At 45.7% G+C, this 14,203-nt stretch overlaps 1 protein-coding gene across 8 annotated transcripts in view; it reads right to left on the bottom strand.

The window, feature by feature from the left end:
* Positions 1-14,203, bottom strand: part of ANKRD44 (ankyrin repeat domain 44) — a 158,686-nt gene that overhangs the window by 113,870 nt on the left and 30,613 nt on the right. Inside the window, exon 1 of one of the 8 annotated variants that reach the window (XM_083406983.1) lies at positions 5,021-5,075. The exons of the other annotated variants lie outside the window; for them this stretch is intronic. The gene's annotated coding sequence lies outside the window, so the exon portion shown is untranslated. Of the gene's footprint in view, positions 1-5,020; positions 5,076-14,203 lie in introns of those variants that run through there. 8 annotated transcript variants of the gene reach the window in all.

Raw genomic sequence — 14,203 nt, 5'->3', positions numbered from 1 at the left:
TGGGAGGAAAGCAATGGCAAACCTAGACAGCATTTTAAAAAGTAGAGACATCACCTTGCCAACAAAGGTCCGTATAGTAAAAGCTATGGTTTTCCCAGTAGTGATGTATGGAAGTGAGAGCTGGACCATAAAGAAGGCTGGTCGCCGAAGAATTGACGCTTTTGAATTATGGTGCTGGAGGAGACTCTTGAGAGTCCCATGGACTGCAAGAAGATCAAACGCATCCATTCTTAAGGAAATCAGCCCTGAGTGCTCACTGGAAGGACAGATCGTGAAGCTGAGGCTCCAATACTTTGGCCACCTCATGAGAAGAGAAGACTCACTGGAAAAGACCCTGATGTTGGGAAAGATGGAGGGCACAAGGAGAAGGGACCTACAGATGGACGAGATGGTTGGATAGTGTTCTTGAGGCTACCAGCATGAGTTTGACCAAACTGCGGGAGGCAGTGGAAGACAGAAGTGCCTGGCGTGCTCTGGTCCATGGGGTCACAAAGAGTCGGACACGACTGAACGACTAAACAACAACAACAAATTTCATCAGAGAAATGTTGGAGGCTATGCAGACATGGCTTCCTTCAGAGAATCCTGGGAGCTGCAGTTTGTTATGGGTGCTGAGAGTTTCTAGGGGACATCTATTCCCCTAACAGAGTGACAATTCCCAGACTTCCATGAGAAGAAACACTGATTATTAAACCATTAGATAGTTAATGCAACGGTTCATTCCCACCTTCAACCACAAATCCACAGAAACACCGCAAAACACCGGTGGTTCACAAATCACACTCTGATACCCAAAATGTGTAAGCTTTTTGTGAAATAAGGACATTCACGATCTGTAATGCCTATTAAGGTGCTATGTTGAGTTTTTAATTAAAACTTTATATTCCTAACCCTGATTATGATAAAACTGCTACTCACAACTTCTGAACCCCTCCAAGACAAAGGCAGAAAGCCCAGCCAGCAGCCAAACGAAGCCTCAAGCGGTGGTGTCCACAGCGACGCAACCCGGCAATGGGGATGCAGCAAGGAAAACCACCGTCACCTCTACGCTGGGAAGCACTGAGCAAAAGCGAGTCCCCAGGCAATGCAGCCGATTTGATCGGCACAAGGCATGCAAGCTCCACCCCCCAGTCATTCTCAGACTCCTTATTGGGTGAGCAAGGCAGCCAAGCAACACAGTTGGAGCCTCCCTCCTCCCTGGCTGGCAGGGAGGGAGGGAGAGGAGCTGCTTCCTTTGAAACCCGGGAAATTTAAGGGACATCATCAATAAGGAACAGCAGCAGGACACAGCGCTGTGATAAGGGACTTTCCCGCCAAATAAGGGACAGTTGCCGGCTATGTATTAATAGAGGACCTCAATGGGGTTGTCAAGTCTATAGCAGGTCCACAGTATGTTGTTGTTGGTAGGGCAGCATTCAACGTAATGGGTCATAGATGATACAAGCCAGATTGTTGGCAGAGTTGGATGGGGAAATCCCACATACCTCCCTAGTTCCATCACCACTAATTGTTGGGGGGGGGTAGGTCACTAATCCTAATAATAATAATAATTTATCATTTGTACCCCGCCCATCTGGCTGGGTTTCCCCAGCCACTCTGGGCGGCTTCCAACAAAGATGAAAAATACACTAAAATGCATTCAAATGGAACAGCATTCAACGGCAGTCCATGATGAATGTGCAATCTGCATGACTAGCAACAGACTCCACTGCAAGCGTTTATATTAGCTGCTATTTTCTGCTCCTCCTGAGTCTCGTCTTCCCAGTGAGCATTTACTTATTTCCATTAGCAGTGGGTGTTTTGCTATAAAAAGGAGAGAATATATTTGCTGCGGGATTTATACTGGAATCTTGGTACAAGGAGAGGACTGATGTTTTAAATTCCTACTTCTCAGTGCACCTGCTAACTTCCCCAGCTTAAATTACATATGCATTCTCTCCTGATTAATCTATTTTGCAGTTCCAGGGTCTTCTCTGTAACTTCACAGCCATGTGTGCCCTTGTAATAGAATGAGCCCATCACTCCGGAGGTACAACCGTCACTAGGCTTATGTGGCTAGTCTTCTCTGTTGCAAAAATAAAATAAAAGTTGGGGAAAGGGAACCTTTATAGAAGGCCAAAGCCCTAAAACCAGTGAGGGCCCAAACCATTCAGAGGCCTTCCTTTTCCCTTGTTCACCCACAATAAAGCTCACCGATGACTCTGGGGTTGCGCGCTCATCTCAATCTATAGGCCAAAGGAGCCGGCGTTTGTCCGCAGACAGCTTCTGGGTCATGTGGCCACCATGACTAAGCCACTTCTAGCAAACCAGAGCAGCGCATGGAAATGCCGTTTAGCTTCCCACCGGAGCGGTACCTATTTATCTACTTGCACGTGCTTTTGAACTGCTAGGTGGGCAGGAGCAGGGACTGGGTAGCAACGGGAGCTCACCCCACTGCAGGGATTTGAACAGCCGACCTTCAGATCAGCAAGTCCTAGGCTCTGTGGTTTAACCCACAGTGCCGCCTGCGTCCCTTATTATTATTTTTCAGTATACAGTGGTGCCCCGCAAGACGAATGCCTCGCAAGACGGAAAACCCGCAAGACGAAAGGGTTTTCCGTTTGCAGAGGCGCTTCGCAAGACGAATTTCCCTATGGGCTTGCTTCGCAAGACGAAAATTGACGAAAATTTTTGAGGTTTTTTTCCGCTCCAAAACCCCTTTTTCTGAAGCGCTAAGCTGCTAAAAGCCTTTTAGCAGCTAAACCGCTAATCCCTTAAGCCTTAAAAAGCCGTTTTTAGCCCTTAAACTGCCAATAGCGCTAATAGCGCTAATCCGCTAATGGGCTTGCTTCACAAGACGAAAAAACCGCAAGACGAAAAGACTCGCGGAACGGATTCTTTTCGTCTTGCGAGGCACCACTGTAGCAACATACAAATTCAACCAACTTGTATAAACAATGGATAAGGAAGGTAGGCCCATTTTACAGTACAGTGGTGCCTCGGGTTAAGTACTTAATTCGTTCTGGAGGTCCATTCTTAACCTGAAACTGTTCTTAACCTGAAGCACCACTTTAGCTAATGGGGCCTCCTGCTGCTGCCGCACTAGATGACTAAATGATCCTCAGGGTCCCTTCCAACTCTATGAAGGGAATTGAGATTCCGACATCATCTGAAGGGCCACGGGTCTCCACCCGCAACCTTGCAATAGTTCATCTGTGAGGGGACAGTCCTTTTAGTCCTACTCTGGAGATGAACCATACCCTCCACCTCTTTTCCTTGCACCTTTGTGGAGGAATAAAATTGACTCATACATGTTACATTTTACCTTTTGAAATACAGTGTTCAAGAAACGTTCCGATGATATTTACAGAGAGAATGAACCAAAATGGTTTTAAGGGGCAAAATCACCTTCTGTAGATCCTACAGCTTTGGCATGACAGGCTAGCAAGCCATTTGTGGTACGTCAACATGAACCTAGTTCAAATTGTCAATACGATTTGCAAATGTAAGGGGGAAAGCAAACTTCTAATTTTGGTTTATTGCTCAGACACTTTCATTTTCAGGGCCTTTCTCTTTAAGATGATTAGGGAAACAGAGAGGGAGATGTGAAGGCTCTTTCTACTACTTTAAGCAGTATGGCCAAGATGTGCATGAAGGACTAATTAAATTCTTTCCAGGAGCAGTTACCTTCTCCTTATTTGGGGAAAAAAACCCTGAGTGATGAAGTAATATACTGGCAAGATAGTCCTGAAAGAAATGTCACCTCTGCATTTGCATGAAGAATATTTATGGATTCAGACGGAGTGTTTAAAAGAACCCAGAAGTCACCTCCATAGCAGAATGTATTGTTTATTTTATGCCTCACAGAAAACTGGATTCAAGACTGAAAATGATTATAAGAATAGCCGGGACTTTGCATAGTAATTTGCTTCCAAATTCATAAACAATAGTGTTAACACCACAGCTAGATCTTGCCTTCTTTCAATAATAATAATAATAATAATAATAATAATAATAATAATAAATTTTATTTATATCCCGCCCTCCCCAGCCGAAGCCGGGCTCAGGGCGGCTAACAACAATAAAACAGTACAAAAGTACAGCACAAACAACACTCTAAAATCATTCATTATAAAATTAATTAATTCAAGCCACTGGCAACCATTGGGCCAGAGCTCTGCGAAGATTGCTGAGGGAGGGAGTCAGGCTGTGCCCTGGCCAAAGGCCTGGTGGAACAGCTCTGTCTTGCAGGCCCTGCAGAAAGATGTCAAGTCCCGCAGGGTCCTGGTCTCTTGTGACAGAGTGTTCCACCAGATCGGAGCCACGGCCGAAGAAGCCCTGACTCTGGTTGAGGCCAGCCTAACCTCTCTGTGGGGGAAAACTTCTCTTCTCACAAAGGTGGGGCCATATGTTAAGGAGAGCAACTGAAATTGATGGGAGTGACCTTCCAGCTGTACTCTGGCTATCCAGCCTGCAGGTAATATATATGACTTTCCTGTAAGTGGTGCACAAGTAAAGTAGAGAAAGAAAAATGAATTCATTTTGTACTGGCTGTGTTTGACATAGAGATAGAAAATGAGGAAAGTCATGCACAGCCCGATCATCTAATAAAAAACCAAAGCTGCCGTGGCCTGTGTTTCTAAAGTAAAGGGAGGGACGCGGGTGGCGCTGTGGGTTAAACCACAGAGCCTAGGACTTGCCAATCAGAAGGTCGGCGGTTCGAATCCCCACGACGGGGTGAGCTCCCATTGCTTGGTCCCTGCTCCTGCCAACCAAGCAGTTCAAAAGCACGTCAAAGTGCAAGTAGATAAATCGGCACCGCTCTGACGGGAAGGTAAACGGCATTTCCGTGCGCTGCTCTGGTTCGCCAGAAGCAGCTTAGTCATGCTGGCCACATGATCTGGAAGCTGTACGCCGGCTTACTCGGCCAATAAAGCGAGATGAGCACCGCAACCCCAGAGTCGGCCACGACTGGACCTAATGGTCAGAGGTCCCTTTACCCTTTACCTTTTTAAAGTGGAGTCACATTTTCCTTTGATACCTCTGTCGTGAAAGACCCATACGCTTTGTACGGAAAACTGAAGTAGGGTACTAGTTCAGTTTTAGCCCCGGAGTCCTAATAAAACCTGCACTGAGACTGAACCTCTTTGATGTGTAATGAGGCTTTGGAAAACATTTCCAACCATTAGGACATCCTGCATTGATGCAATAACATAGTCACCAATGCTTACTGTGGCATTCCTTCTAAATCTGTGCATTTGAACATCATTATACTGTTCCATGGGACGTGGGTGGCGCTGTGGGTTAAAGCCTCAGCGCCTAGGGCTTGCCGATCAAAAGGTCAGCGGTTCGAATCCCCGCGGCGGGGTACGCTCCCGTTGTTCGGTCCCAGCGCCTGCCAACCTAGCAGTTCCAAAGCACTCTCGGGTGCAAGTAGATAAATAGGGACCGCTTACTAGCGGGAAGGTAAACAGTGTTTCCGTGTGCGGCTCTGGCTCGCCAGAGCAGCGATGTCACGCTGGCCACGTGACCCGGAAGTGTCTTCGGACAGCGCTAGCCCTTGGCCTCTTTGAGTGAGATGGGCGCACAACCCTAAAGTCTGTCAAGACTGGCCCGTACGGGCAGGGGTACCTTTACCTTTACCTTTACTATACTGTTCCACACCATTCTAAATGCCCCCCCAAGCATGTAATGATCACCCCCCAGCCCACCCATTCCCCCCAACCTCAAGAAAACTAGTAAAAACAGCTCTCCAGAACTTCTTTCTGGACAGAGAAGAGCGAATACAGGGGACGCTCAGGTTGTGAACCTGATCCGTGTAAGAGGCACGTTTGCAACCCACAGCACCATGTCTGCGCACTCACGGGTCGCGATTTAGTGCTTCTGCACACGCGCAAAGCGCAATTTAGCGCTTCTGCACAAGCGCCGAAACCCGGAAGTAACCCATTCTGGTACTTCCGCGTTCGGCGCAGTGCACAACCCGAAAACGCGCAACCTGAAGCATCTGTAACCCGAGGTATGACTGTACTGCACTATTACATAGCCTTGTGTAGTGTTCCCACTTAACTTATTCCAGAATTAAATCTACTGAGGTTAAAACCATTAAGCGAGGAGAGACAGCCACCGGCAACTCTCCTTGCAACATGCTGGCTTATTTAGCAAATCTCTCTGGAAAGGCAGAAAGGGGAATAGGAACAATATTTGGCTATAGGTTGTAAAAGAGCAACTATGTAAGAGCAAGGCCTTGCCAAGAATGATAATAATCTCTCTCTCTCTTAGCATGGTAAAGACCTCATGAAATTCATTTTTAAGAAATGAATTCTCATGATGGGGGCTGTGTGTGGGTGTTTGGGGTTTTTTTTTAAGCATAACACATGCTTGCCACAAATGCTGGACGGATTCCAGAAAGTCTGACGGGGCATCAGATTGTTTCAACTAGTCTCTCCCAAGCATTTTTTATCATTTTGCCACCTCACAAGCCACATGACCAGATTTGCCTCTCATTATGGCTTCCTTCCTGTGCTCAGTCCAAACTCCTTTCCACATGTGCAGTCTCCATCTGCAGGAGAATAAAACCTCTCACTTTTCTCTATTCTTTACTCTCTTCCAAAGGAAAAAGTATCAGCACTGCCATTCAGAGTCTGCCGGAGTCTGTCTGTCTGTCTGTCTGTCTGTCTGTCTCTCTCTCTCTCTCTCTCTCTCTCCCTCCCTCTCTCTCTCTCTTCTCATCCCACAAAATTCCTGATACATCTCCACCCTTAAGAAAATCCAGGAGAGGATTTGATGTTGCACTGTTTAAAGACGGTTTGGAGAATGGGAACCTCCAAGGTCATATGAAGGGAACTTGCAGGAACACCCTAGCCTAGAGTACAGTGTTGAAAAGCCTGGATACATACCTCAATGGCAGCAAACTATAAGAAACATTTGTAAAATTACATGCACTTATGATATAACAACCACCATTTTGACATCCTTTAAAATATTTGCATTATGCTGTCCCCTAATTCACCATCACCATTATCAGAACCAGTGTTAGAAACTCAAGATAGAAAAGCTAGGCGCCAAACGATTCCTTAAACCAGGGTTTCAGTCACCAAAACGGAATGCCTAGTTTGGGTCAGATGGCTCGAAAGTCAGACTGTATTTTTCAATAAGACTTTTGGGTTCCTGGAATTCTTTCTGATTGTTCAGATAAAATATCGTCTATAGAATCCTACAAGATGTGTTGCTAGTGTCTGAAAACAGTCCTGATCTAAGGCTCCCGAGGCATGCACCTCCAGATGGGGGAATTTTGCAAACGCTGCAGAAGACCAAGGGGAAATTTACAATATACAAGGTAAAAACCTTGCAGGTTAAGTCCAGTCAAAGGCAACTATGGGGTTGCGGCACTCATCTCGCTTTCAGGCCGAGAGAGCCTCCGGCATTTGTCCACAGCCAGCTTTCTGGGTCATGTGGCCAGCATGACTAAACCACTTCTGGTGCAACGGAACACGGTGACGGAAAGCAGAGTGCACGGAAACACTGTTTACCTTCCCTCTGTAGCGGTACCTATTTATCTACTTGCACTGGTGTGCTTTCAAACTGCTAGGTAGGAAGGTGGGACAGAGCAATGGGAGCTCACCCCGTTGTGTGGATTTGAACCGCCAACCTTCTGATTGGCAAGCCCAAGAGGCTCAGTGGTTTAGTCCACAGCGCCACCCGCATCCTTTGGTATACACAACATATACAACATATTTCACTACATAACATAATATCTGTAGAGCATAAAATCAATAAATACAATTATAATGCAATTTCTGGAACAGCAGCAGCAGAAAAAGAAGAGACACGACAGCGTATATAAACTACAAGACAGCACACAAATATCCACTTTTCTTTCAATCAGGGTTCTTCCTGCTGCAAAACTCAATCCACCAAGAACAAAACCAAGGGGATGCAAGCCAAATTGCTTCTATTGAGAGCTGCCAAGAGAAGTCAATGTTATTTTATTAGTTTCCTACTTACACAATGTTTGATGACATCACAAAGCAGATGCACTTTGAAGGCTATTCCCATCGTCTCCCCTGCCACTGTACACTTGATGGACATAGCTGAATTTCGAGGTGGAAGATGCCACAAGGTCAGTAACAGGTCTTGTGTTACAAGTGCTGTGGTGCTTGATAAAGATCATGCATTTCCAACATCCTCAAAAGTTGTTAGTTTTGGAGCACTTTCCACCACGGAAGAAGCTGCAATCTCACAAGATCGATTCACCGCACCAAACAGGAAGAGGCGTAATGCAGCGAGAGCTTTGCTAATTTAACATATGCAGTGTGTATGAAACCTTGGCCTCAGACAAGTTCTAAACAAAAAGAATTAAACTTACTGATAAATTCTTCCACAGAGCTTGAAAAGGAGACAGCATGAAATCACTGGAGAATGGTCACTGTGCTTATCTTGCACACAACTGAGCTTTGCATTTCATGGTCTTCTGGCCACACTGTTACCATTTTTACACATCATACATAGATATATTTATATAAAACCTGCCAACTGCAGATAAGACTTCATGCTTCTGACAAAGTGGGCTGTATTCCATGAAAGCATATGCCACAATAACTCATTTCAGCTTAGAAAAAATGTCTTGTGGCACCTTACACATTTGCTGCAGCATGGCTACCCCTCTGGGACACTGAAATGCCATGTTCACCAGGCAAAAGAGGTCACAGGACAGGTTGGGAACCAAACTTCCTGCTTTTGCTACGCATGACAAGTAAACTGGAATAACTGAATTTGCTGAATTTGCAAAACATTGAAACGTTTTAAAAATAGCTGCAAACTGAAAAGGGAAGACCGGAGTTTTCCCAACCGTAAAATATTCTGAGTGTAGTTTTAGGAACATTTCCGCATTTGAGAAAGAAATCCTCCACCCTAGCAGGTTGATTACTTTAAATAAAAAGGTAAAGGACTCCTGACAGTTAAGTCCAGTCATGAACGACTCTGGGGTTGTGGCGCTCATCTCGCTTTACTGGCTGAGGGAGCCAACGTTTGTCCGCAGATAGTTTTTCCGGGTCATGTGGCCAGCATGACTAAGCCGCTTCTGGCGAAACCAGAGCAGCGCACGGAAACGCCATTTACCGTCCCGCTGGAGTGGTACCTATTTATCTACTTGCACTTTGACATGCTTTCGGACTGCTAGGTTGGCAGGAACTGGGACCGAGCAACGGGAGCTCACCCTGTTGTGGGGATTCGAACCGCCGACCTTCCGATCAGCAAGCCCCCTATTACTTTAAACACACACACAAAACACACAAATGCAAACACTAGAGAATGCCACCAATGCTCGCTCGGCTCACCAGTTCCACCTACCCTTTGCCAGCCTCCCTTCCCTTGCGCCTGACCAACCCCCTCCTCCCTTTACACCTTACTCACCTCACACTAACTCCCCACATCTTTAAATGTGTTTTCCCCTCCACATGTTTAATGGAGGGGGCCGGCACTTCACACAGCTGTTTGCTAAATTGCTATGTGAAGCACCTCTCCACCATTAAACCTAGCTGCAGGCACACTTGACAGAGGGGGAGGCACTTCACAGTGGTTCCCCCCCACACACACACACTGTTAAATAGCAATGCTGCTAACTTGCTTGCCTACTGCTCCTTATGCTACAGTTGGCATGGCTGCATATTGGTGGCCATGCCAACTGCAGAGTGACGACAGCCTTACATTTATATATATATAGGAAGATAGTCAAACATTGAACACTTTTTACTGGATATATTGGCAACTGAAACGGGGACCTTTCACATGCAAACACACACACCCATACCTGAATGATGATGGCTTGGCCTTTACAATATTTTAACAGTAGGGAAGGGCAAGTCTGTTTGCTTCCTATCCATGTCATTTCCACATATTTTTACATAGCTCTATTCTGTTTCTGTATTAATTCGCTTAAAAAAAATACATACTTTCTCGTTAGAAAAACTGCCCCAAATCATCTTATAGAAACCTCTGTAAGAGCATGACATTGTGAATGGCTTAATGGAATTCATTTACCAAACAATTTAAACACTGCATATAAAGCCTCATGCTACATAATTAAAAGCAAATCCTTATTTCCTGAGGAATAGCCTTTGGACTATAATGTAATTTAAATAGAAAACTATCTTTAGAAAGATTTTTCCTCCAAAAGCATTTTATTTTAAAAAAATACAATTTGAATCGAAAAAATCTGATTAAAAAATTTGACTTTTTTAAAAAAATCATTGATTTTTATTCACCCTGCAACAAACTAAGGGGTTAGTCCAGGGGTCTGCAACCCGCGGCTCCGGAGCCGCATGTGGCTCTTTTACACCTTTGCCGCGGCTCCGGGACGGATACTAGCGAGGGGAGGAAGCGCATTGTGCGCCCCAACACTCCCCACTGTGGCGAGCACTGTACTGGCTGTGACGTCGCATGGGGGCGGTGCGTGCGTTAGTCACGCACCGTCCCGACGTCACCTTCCCGCCCGCCTGCCCGCTACATTGAAAGGGGGCATGTACGCTGGTCACTGTTTTGAAGGGGAGTGAAGAACACACACACACAAAAAGGTAACTTGTTAATTTAATGTTTATTTCTATGAGGAGGAGTAATTCTGAGGGGTCAAACAAAGAAATAATAAAAAAGTGACAAAAAAGTTATTTTTATAATGACGAGTTTTGCGGCTCCCGGTTTTTTTTCCCTTCGGAAACGGGTCCAAGTGGCTCTTTTTGTCTTAAAGGTTACAGACCCCTGGGTTAGTCCATGGGTAGGCAAACTCAGGCCCAGGGGCTGGATCCGGCCCAATCGCCTTCTAAATCCAACCCATGAACGGTCTGGGAATCAGCGTGTTTTTACATGAGCAGAATGTGTCCTTTTATTTAAAATGCATCTCGGGGTTATTTGTGGGGCCTGCCTGGTGTTTTTACATGTGTAGAATGTATGCTTTTATTTAAAATGCATCTCTGGGTTATTTGTGGGGCATAGGAATTCGTTCTTTTTAAAATATAATCCGGCCCCCCACAAGGTCTGAGGGACAGTGGACCGGCCCCCTGCTGAAAAAGTTTGCTGCCCCCTGGTAGCAGATAGGCATATAGACAAAAGAAGAAGGAGGGGGAGGAAGGCAGTAAGTTCTGAATGCACATAAGCCCTTAAATCTGAACATCTACTTCATTGCCCTTAAATTGCAGAAGCTTATTCGGGTCATATAATAATGGATGTTTCAGGAAAGGTATTAAGGAAGAAACTGAAGGAGCCAATTTGCAGAACCAATTTTTCCAGACTAGCAGGGTTACTCTTAAGATTTGTGATTAGTCACACTTTAAAGAGCTCTGCTGGGGAGGTGGGGAATCTAGGGCAATCTGCATTGGATAATACAACAAGCAGTTAATCCATAGAGACCCATAGTTTGTCCTCTGAACCCTGTATAAATGGCAATTAACTTCTTCAATTAGAAAGGCTCATAATATGTCCCTGAATTTGGCATTCCAAAACCTCCTTAATTTACAGGTCTATGCAAGGTGTTATTGCTGAGCTAGGCTCTCTTATTTCTATGAATAGAAGTACAGTGGTACCTCAGGTTAAGTACTTAATTCGTTCCGGAGGTCCGTACTTAACCTGAAACTGTTCTTAACCTGAAGCACCACTTTAGCTAATGGGGCCTCCTGCTGCCGCTGCGCCACCAGAGCACGATTTCTGTTCTCATCCTGAAGCAAAGTTCTTAACCTGAAGCACTATTTCTGGGTTAGCAGAGTCTGTAACCTGAAGTGTATGTAGCCTGAAGTGTATGTAACCTGAGGTACCACTGTAACAGACATAGGCTACAGTTTCTTGATGAATTGGGAAGAACCGTGATTATAGCTATCATTCCTAATCACAAAAGTTATCATTTGATTCAAGACATTAGAATGCTTTGGATTTTTGGGAGTAAAAGCATTCAATATTGTTTAGGCTGTATACACACCATACATTTGGGAACACAGAACACGGGAATTGTAGTTTTAAGGGTGCTGGGAACTTTGACTCTGTGAAGGGTCAACTTGAGTTCTCATGATGCTTTTTTAGAGGAGGGCATGCTTTAAATGTAGGTAAAAGGTAAAGGATCCCTGGACGGTTATGTCCAGTCTAAGGCGACTATGGAGATGCAGCGCTCATCTTGCTTTCAGGCCAAGGGAGCCGCCATTTGTCCACAGACAGCTTTCCAGGTCATGTGACCAGCATGACTAAACCGCTTCTGGCACAACGAGACACTGTGACGGAAACCAGAGCTCACGGAAACGCCGTTTACCTTCCTGCCACAGCGGTACCTACCGTATTTTTCGCTCTATAAGACGCACCAAACGACAAGACGCACCTAGTTTTTGGAGGAGGAAAACAAGAAAAAAAAAATTCTGAATCTCAGAAGCCAGAACACCAAGAGGGATGGCTACGCAGTGAAAGCAGCAATCCCTCTTGCTGTTCTGGCTTCTGGGTCAGCTGTGCAACCTGCATTCGCTCCATAAGACGCACACACATTTCCCCTTACCTTTTAGAAGAGAAAAAGTGAGTCTTATAGAGCAAAAAATACGGTATTTATCTACTTGCACTGGTGTGCTTTCGAACTGCTAGCTTGGCAGGAGCTGGGACAGAGCAACAGCTCACCCCATCACGGGGATTCAAACCGCCAACCTTCAGGTCAGCAAGCTCAAGAGGCTCAGTGGTTTATACCACAGCACCACCCACTCCCATGCTTTAAATGTACCAGTGTGGACGCAGCCATGCTGGGCCTCAGGTGCCTTAAAAGGCCTCCCTTCACTTCCTTTGGTCCAGTGCAATCACCATCTCACAAACACTGATTAGAGAAAGTACAGAAGGTTCTCTCTCCAGCATTCTGGCACGAGGAGCATGGGCCGATTTCGGAGCGTATTACACACACACCCAGAAACATAAAATGTTTTAAGAGGTAAACAGAACATCACAACTCTCTGGGGGGAACTTAGCCAAAACTTTACAGATCAAGCGTTCTCTGCCATTAGCGCAAGGGTGGAGAGCTCATGCCATGTTGGTGGATTCCAGTGTCCATCAGTCCTGGCCAGCATGGCCAATGGGCCAAGGATGATGGGAGCTACAGTCCGGGAACATCTGGAAAGCCGCAGGTTCCCAACCCCTGCCTTAAGTGCCTCAAAACTGGAAACCAAAGCTGCTCCTTTGCAGAAGTACAGCAGTGGACTTTGCTCTCGTTCATTTGGCAGGATGGCGCCTTATCATGTCTGAAGAGTTTAGCTACAGACTCTTGAGCGGCACTGAACATGCATTTTTATTTCAAGAGGGAACTGAAGTGATCATAGCTGCTGTCAAGCAGCCAAGATCAGGGGAGAAACTGTTCCAAAATAAACCTCTCTCGCCTACTTGGCTGCAGAAAGCATTAAGGCTCCAAATGTGTGCAGAAATTTGTCCAAAGTTTTTAAAGTATATGCCTTACTAATCTAGAGACATTAAAAGTGTCCAAAGAATTAGGAACTTTTTTAAAAGCATAGGTATTCACACCCATCAACCAAACATGCCAAATTGTCCAAGAAGAAATTCCTGGGTTGTTGTCATTATTATTTTTTTTAAATTGCAGAACATATTGAGCAGCAACTACAAAATATGTTTCTATTGTATTTCACTGTATGGTATAGTGGTTAGAGCAGGGGTAAAGATAAAGGTACCCCTGCCCGTACGGGCCAGTCTTGACAGACTCTGGGGTTGTGCGCCCATTTCACTCAAGAGGCCAGGGGGCCAGCGCTGTCCGAAGACACTTCCGGGTCACGTGGCCAGCGTGACAAAGCCGCATCTGGCGAGCCAGCGCAGCACACTGAAACGCCGTTTACCTTCCCGCTAGTAAGCGGTCCCTATTTATCTACTTGCCCCCGGGGGTGCTTTCGATCTGCTAGGTTGGCAGGCGCTGGGACCGAGCAACGGGAGCGCACCCCGCTGCAGGGATTCGAACTGCCGACCTTTCGATCGGCAAGCCCTAGGCGCTGAGGCTTTTACCCACAGCGCCACCCGCGTCCCCACAGCGCCACAGCAGGGGTAGTCAACCCCTAATTAAAACTGGTGTATTCCAATCCAATTTGAGCCATTCCAATCAAAATCATCAGTTTCTTTTATTAAAGTTTGTGTGTCCATTTTATACATGCAAGTAAGCAACTTAATATGAAACTAGATCCTATATATTAATTTGGCTTTCCACCTTTAACCCTGC

This window comes from Podarcis tiliguerta, assembly GCF_965153285.1.
Source record: "Podarcis tiliguerta genome assembly, chromosome: 1".
Classification (NCBI taxonomy): domain Eukaryota; kingdom Metazoa; phylum Chordata; class Lepidosauria; order Squamata; family Lacertidae; genus Podarcis; species Podarcis tiliguerta.
The sequence above is the reverse complement of the archived record's forward strand: the minus strand, read 5'-3'. Positions and strand labels throughout refer to the sequence as shown.